At 33.9% G+C, this 8,058-nt stretch overlaps 2 non-coding genes across 2 annotated transcripts; one reads left to right on the forward strand and one right to left on the reverse strand.

Moving 5' to 3' along the window:
• Positions 1-4,393: 4,393 nt before the first annotated feature.
• Positions 4,394-4,500, reverse strand: LOC121205845 (small nucleolar RNA R71). Its single transcript, XR_005900918.1, has one exon. It is a non-coding gene; the product is annotated as a small nucleolar RNA R71 (small nucleolar RNA).
• Positions 4,501-6,859: 2,359 nt separating this feature from the next.
• LOC121205772 (small nucleolar RNA R71) lies at positions 6,860-6,966 on the forward strand. Its single transcript, XR_005900847.1, has one exon. It is a non-coding gene; the product is annotated as a small nucleolar RNA R71 (small nucleolar RNA).
• The last annotated feature ends 1,092 nt before the right edge of the window (positions 6,967-8,058 follow it).

Here is an 8,058-nt window from a genome sequence, read left to right on the forward strand (position 1 = left end):
TTTCAATTAATACGCTCATAAAATTCCAAACGATAAGGTATGTTTCGTATATGCATCGGAAAGTTCAATTCGTTTTAAATAGTATTCGTTCAATTGATTAACGAATTTTCAGCCTTTAGTTAGGTTTGATACCTTATGTATGAATATATTGATTGAAGCGTGAAGTAAGTATAATTATGAGAATGTTCATATATGAAGTTATTCATTTAGCCATATGAATGTTATACCTTAGCCGAAACTAATTTCATTATTCAAAACTTACTAAGCATTAAATGCTTATTACGTTTCTTTGATTCTCTGTTCTATAGATTTTGGTTCGTCAGCTATCAGATTTGGGAGTGTCAAAGTCAAAGTCATCCACACTATCAAAACCCTTTTGGTACTCTTTTAGTTGAACTCTGAAAATGGCATGTATAGGACTACCCTTTTGTTGTTGGTCATGTACCTTTCGGTAATGTATATATTTGGATAGCCATGCGAAAATGGCTTATATATATTTTGAGCATAGCGTTATATTCATTTTTTATGTTGTTCATGGAGTGTTATGGAAATGTTGGTAATGATTAGCCATTGGAATGGTTAATCACGATCATTTTGGTGCTATGTATGACAAAATTTTAGTTGATCCATGGAAAACCATGAAATAGGTAAAGTTTACCTTAAAAATAGATGCTGACAGCAGCAGTGATGTGGATTTGAAAAATCGCTAAAAAATAGTAGGAATGGAATTAAATAGTGAATAAATTATCTAATCGAACCTTGATGAATCTATTTTCATATGAAAGTAACGAAACGATCATATGAGCCGTATTTTATTAGATGTTTAAGTTTTTGTGAAACAGGGCCAGAGCGATTTCTGGATCCCCTGTTCCGACTTTGGAAATTCACTATAAATTAACCAGAGATAATTAGAAGTCATGCCCTATATGTGCAGATTCCTTTTTGAGTCTAGTTTCTTTAAAAACAAACGGAATAAGTATTGAAGCCCTGTACAGGGAGATATATAAGTTGTAATACATGAAGGTCAGAGTAGTCAAACCCTGAAACAGGGGATATTTTAACTAATAAACTGTACTAATTGAAATTATAGAAAAAAATTTGTAGATGGACATATGAGTCTAGTTTCAGGAAATATTTACAGAACTGGTTTTCGAGTTTTGGAACTCGAGATATGATTTTTAAGGTGACAGTGATGCAGTTAGCCAGCTTGTCTGGAAATTTTAAAATGAACTGTGTTTTACAATGAAATAAGTCTGTTAACACCTCGTGTTCGACTCCGGCAATGGTCTCGGGCACGGGCGTTACAAATATAATACATTCCATTGATAAAAGATCATAAGAAAAATAATGTAAGATCTATTACTCCAGCCATACTGAACTATGCCATAATTACTTTGATTATTGGTTCAATCTTAAGCCAAGTCCTTCTATCCAATCAAATATCAAAACAACCCAATTGATCTAGATCCATTTCCTCAAAGCATGGAACACTGATGCACTAGACAAATTCATACATATACATTTCATGTCTCAAATTCGATATTTTAGTTAATAGTTCTATCACTTTATTCTTTTCCTGCACATATTATATTATCAACCGAATTCGCACACATAATGCTAATTAAGCTCGCACACATAGTGCCATACTAAACCGCACACATAGTGCCTGAAATTTTCACTCATGCATCGACATTCAAATCTGCACACATAGTGCCATTTAATTCCGCACACATAGTGCCAATGTTAACTCATTATAATATGGCAACTTACTTAATTCAAATAGCATATACGGTCACATTAATAATATATATATCGCTTCAAAAAAACACCTAACAAAAGATATTCTTTCATGATTCACTAGTATTATTTATGCACAAACTAATCAACCTTACAAAATGCTTAAGGACTTACTTTGTGTTGGGTAAAACGATTCCAACTCGGCTACTCGATGTTCTTTGCTTTGTCCTTGCTTGATTCACCTCCTTTAAGTTCTTGAGCTTAATCAAATAAATTAACCAGTTTAACCATCTTGCTAGATATTTATATCAAAATATTAATGATTTTATATCATAAGAAACACATGGTAAAATTTTATCTTTCTACCTTATGCTTTTGAGCTATTCGGCTAATAACCATATAATATCACCTTACTATCAATAATCCAATTACACATACATATATAACACATATATATTTGTATATACGGCAACCACCCTTGCTAATTACTCACATATATAGTCTAATAATTTTCATTACATTTTACAACCGTAATTGTTCAAGACATTAAAACTTCAACAAATATTCATCTATTACCTCGAGGCCGAATGCATCGTCACTTCTCAACATAACATTATCTCAAATAGGTTTACATTCAAATATATATATAATCATGAATCAAACTCAACTTATAAGCCAACATCACTCATTTAGTCGATTATATACAATCAAAGGTAATATCACAAACGGGCATACCTATATAGCCGAATGTGCAAAAATTAAATTCAACATCACCTATGTACTTAATTAGATAGCCGAATATACAATATCAATTATAATATCATTTTTAATTCATTTACACACATAGTTTCATCTCATGAACACTTGACCGAATTTTTCCTACACTAGCATAGCTTCACATCTATTTATAACATCATATAAATCCACATATATCTACATATCTACCTAAATTTTCTTTCACCTTTCTACTATTTCCATTCACAACATCAAAAGCACCATACTCTTAGCATTTACCTCCCTCTAACCGTATGCCATTTGGTCACCTATTTAGGTAGAAAATTAACATATGGGATATGATAAGACATTGGCTACTAACTAGATTTTCGCAAAAAATTAATAAAATTAACATGAGTCCTACCTTAATCAACCCCTTAGGATGGCCGAATGTCTTAGAAAATTTCCTCCTTCTTTCCCTAGCTTACGGCATTTGCAAGAGGAAGAAGATGAATACTTTCTCTCCCTTTCTTATTTTATTCATCTTTTTCCTATTAATTCCTTTCTTTAATTTATTTTAACCGTTAACTAATATAAAAAAATTACAATAAAATTCAACTTAGTGGAAGAAGCATCATTGCTTGGTCGGCCACTACTTGAATTTTGGGCAATTTGACATGCAAACCCAAGCTTTCTCACCTTGTTGTTATTTGATCCTTACGATTTACCTATCATCTTTTCTAAGTTTCTCAACTAAGTCCTTTCAAGAAAATTCACATTCCTAAGACTAAATTAAAACATTAAATTTTCATACACACACTATCACACATTAAATATATGCAATAAAAATTGAAGTAAATTTTTATGACTCGATTTTGTGGTCCCGAAACCACATTCCGACTAGGGTCAAATTAGGACTGTCACATTAGCAAATTACCAAGTTGCCTTGAATTTATTCGTAACAACATAGACATGAGTTTAATAATTCTAAGTTAAAGAAATGTAATTAAATCAACACAATTATGTCATATTGATTAAATCATATTTTGAAATCGTGCATTTGAAATTTATTTCTTTGGTTTACTTAGTTTCAAATCTTAGTTTTTAATTACCCTCTTCAAACAAAATATTTTTCTTCAGCAAACTGTTTTAAATAGCATTCGTAAATAATTCCTTTCGTAGTCCGTGTGGGTACGATAACTCAACATTTACTTGTCACTTTATTACTTGTTGCAATTGTGTACACTTGCACATTTCCGTCGTTCTGTGTTCTTGATGCCGTTGCCGGGGACTATTTTAAAAAGTCATTATTTGTGAATTTGTTAGTTTTACATTTTAGTTTATATTTCTGTTTAATTTTTAACTTGATTAATTTTTTTGTGATTATTTCAGGTCTTTATGAGCATTGACAGAATTATTGACCTACTCCTTATAGACCCTGAAATGGAACGAACTTTTTAACAGCGAAGAAGACAAGCAAATCAGAGAAAGATCGAAGATATGAACTTTGAAAATTTGATCAAAGGAAACGGAGCAAACCCTGCTCAAAATCCTATCCTTATTGCTGATGATAGAGATAGAGCTTTAAGACAGTATGCCGTGCCAGTATTTCATGATCTTAATCGGGTATTAGGATACCAGAAATTGAGGCATAACAGTTCGAGCTAAAGCCAATCATGTTCCAAATGCTTCAGACAGTGGGCCAATTTAGTTGAATGCCTACAGAAGATCCTCACCTACACTTAAGACTATTTATGGAGGTGAGTGATTCTTTCAAGTTGGCCGGAGTACCCAAAGATGCATTACAATTGAAGCTGTTCCCATATTCACTGAGGGAAGAGCTTGAGCCTGGTTGAACTCATTGCCACCGAATTCAATTTTCACATGCCAAGAGTTAGCAAAAAAATTCCATATGAAGTATTTCCCGCCTAGCAAGAATGCTAAGTTGAGGAGCAAGATCACTGCTTTCCAACAAATAGATAATGAGTTCTTGTATGAGGCATGGGAAATGTACAAAGAATTATTACGAAAGTGCCCTCATCACGGAATCCCACATTGCATCCAACTCGAGACATTTTATAATGGTCTCAATGCTCACACGAGGATGGTAGTGGACGCTTCTGCTAACGGTGCTCTCCTTTCTAAGTCTTATAACGAAGCTTATGAAATTATTAAGAGGATTGCTAACAACAATTACTAATGGTCAACTAATCAAGCAGTGTCAGGAAGACAAGTTGCTGGAATACATGAAGTAAACGCTCTTACTTCACTTGCATCTCAAGTATCATCAATATCCTCAATGTTAAAAACTATTACTACAAATGGGTATAACAGTTTTGCAGCACAACCACCTAACCAATTTGAAATATAGCCTGTGTTTATTGTAGGGAAGGACATTTGATCGAAGAATGTCCATCGAACCTAGTATCCATGTACTACAAAGGTAACTAGAACCAAAATCGAGGAAGGCAAGGACTTTAATCCAATTTCTATAACCCATTATGGTGAAATCACCCGAACTTTTCCTGGAGTAACCAAGGGGTTGGAACCAGAAATACTTACGCCCAACCTAGATCAACCAAGCCACCTAGTTTTCCCCAACAAGTTCAGAAACCAACCCAAGCTAAACCATCCAATGGCTTAGAAAATTTATTGAAGGCATATATGGCCAAAAATGATGCCTTAATCCAAAGTCAAGAAGCTACGTCGAAACACTTGGAAAACCAAATGGGCCAGCTTGCAACTCAACTCAAAAACTGACCACCAGTGCTTTACCTGGTGATATGGAGAATCCGAGGAATGAACATTACAAAGTGTTGACATTGAGGAGTGGAAAGATAATAGAGCCCAACACCATCGAAGCTGAAAAGAAGCAAGCTAACACTCAAGATTTAGAGGAAGTTCAACCAAGTGTTGAAATTCCAGTTTCACAAGAACCAGAATCTATAAAACCCGACAAGGTAATTTCAGAACCAGTTAATTCTGATCAACTAAGGACTCTGTTAGATGTAGAATTGCCACAGAAGATGAATCAACCAGTTCCAGTAAAGAAACTACCACCACTCTACCCTCGATGACTTCAAAAGCAAAAGCAAGAGATTCAATTCAAGAAGTTCCTAGACATACTCAAGCAACTTCATATCAACATCCCATTGGTTGAAGCACTTCAGAAAATGCTGAACTAAGTCAGGTAATGCCTCGTATCCTGTCCTGACATCGGGCACGACTAAGGGGTGTTAGAAATTAAGTGTTCATAGAAGCCTTGATTGACGAGGACAACAAAGAAGAAAGAACGGAGCGACCTAGTCAAGCCACGGAAAAACACCAGATTTTTTATTCTTGTTCCCTATCTCTTTAATTTTTGTTATTGTTATGGTGAACATATCTATGAATATATATATTTTTGGAATGGTTAATTTAATCAGCTTAGCTTGAATTTAATTCGTGTTGGTTTGATTGCATTTCATCTACTTAAATTATTAAAATTGTGTTTATATTGTTATGGGTCTCGGTAAAATGCTTGATTAAGTAAAATAATGTCTAAGTTATTCTTGCATTACAATTGTGAGGTAGATAATGAATTAATTATTTAAAAAAATTGAAATTGTAATTAATGGACACAATACTTAATCAGTGCATGTTTATTCTTCTAAGGTAGCTGGAGGTTAAATTAGCAATGTATCTGACGATACTAATTTATTTATTTAGTTTACTTAGTTTAAAATCTTAGTTTTTAATTGCCCTCTTCAAACAAAATATTTTTCTTCACCAAAGTGTTTTAAATAGCATTCATAAATAATTCCTTTCGCAGTCCCTGTGGGTATGATAACTCGACATTTACTTGTTACGATTGTGTACACTTGTACATTTTCGTCGTTCCAAGTCTATGCTGCATAAAGTTGTTGTTTGGTTCATTTCCTTGGTTGCTCCATGAAAACTTGGGGTGATTATGCTATGAATGATTATAGAAGTTGGATTGGGGTCCTTGTCCACTCCTATTTTGGTGTTGGTTCCCGACATAATACACTGACTCGAGATTCAATGGGCAATTCTAGGAAGAATGACCTTCCCTACAGTACACACAGGAAACTACTTCAAATGGATTTGGTGGCTGAGCTGCAAAATTATTAGCACTATTAGTGGTAAACTAGTTTAACATAGAAGAAATAGATGATACCTGAGCTGGTAATGAAGTGAGAGCATCAACTTCATGAACTCCAGCTACAGTCTTTCTGAAGTTGTTTGATTTGTTGGCCATTGATAGTTATTGCTTGCGATCCTACCGATGATCTCATAAGCCTCTTTATAAGAATTAGACAAAATTGCACCATTCCCAAAAGCATCTACCATCAATCATGTATGTGCATTGAGACTATTATAGAATGTCTCCAACTGGATACAATGAGGAATCCCATGATGAGGACACTTACAAAGTAACTCCTTGAATCGCTCTCAAGCCTCATATAAAGACACGTCATCCAATAGTTGGAAAGTTATGATTTCGTTCCTCAACTTAACGTTCTTGCTAGGTGGGAAATACTTAACCAAAAAATCTCTGTTAATTCTTGTCATGTAAATATGGAACTTGGTGGCAATGAATTGAGCCATGCTCGTGCTCAATCTCGCAACATGTACGAAAACAAATTCAACCTCAGTGCGTCTTCAGTCACATCAACTATCTTGAATGAATCACTCATCTTCATAAACAAACAAAGGTGGAGATGTGGATCTTCTGTGGGCATACCACTAAATTTGCCCACCATTTGTAGCTTTTGAAACATCACTGGTTTCAATTCAAATTGGGTTGCCTCAATATCTGGCCTTCTAATTCCTGGATTTAACTCACTGAAAAGTGGCACAACATATTATCTGATGTATTGATCCCTATCATCGGCAATGAGGATGGGATTTCATACACGATAGGCTTCATTACTTTGGTCTTGATTTTGATTTCCAAGGTCCATCTCATTCTGTCTTTGAGTTATTTGCTCACGTCTTCTTTGTCTGAAAGTTTGCTCAATTTCAATGTCCACTAGGAGTAAATCGATAATCTGATCTATGCTCACAAACATCTGAAAAGAAAATCACAAAATTAAAAAAAAGTTAGTAATGTTAGAAATAACCAAAATGAAAATAAATAATTTCACAAAAAATGACTTCGGCAACAGTTGACAATCCCTAGAAACGGTGCCAAAAACTTGTAACGCTCGGCTTTGTGCAATAATGCTCGGGTTTGTGCAAGTGTACACAGTCATTATCAAGTAATGAGTAAGTATCGGGTTATCGTCTTCACAGGGATTGTATTTGTGCTAAGTCAATTAATTTGTAAAATTATATTAACAATTTGATAAATAAAAATAATATAATTGAGAAGTGATGATTAAAATATATTAAACTAAATGCAATGATCCCTGATGTTATTTATCATAACATGCAACTATATGAATGAAATAGATTTTAGCAAAATTAACACAATAAGCAACAGTTATAACATAAATAAGCTAGGACAATTACTTTAATTAAACTCAAATTATTATCAACATGCTTATCAATATTCGGAAAAACATTCCATGGCAACTCGATCTTTTATGAGTTTGGAAACCACAT

The sequence above is a fragment of the Gossypium hirsutum genome, chromosome A08 (assembly GCF_007990345.1).
Source record: "Gossypium hirsutum isolate 1008001.06 chromosome A08, Gossypium_hirsutum_v2.1, whole genome shotgun sequence".
In the NCBI taxonomy this organism is placed as follows: Eukaryota; Viridiplantae; Streptophyta; class Magnoliopsida; order Malvales; family Malvaceae; genus Gossypium; species Gossypium hirsutum.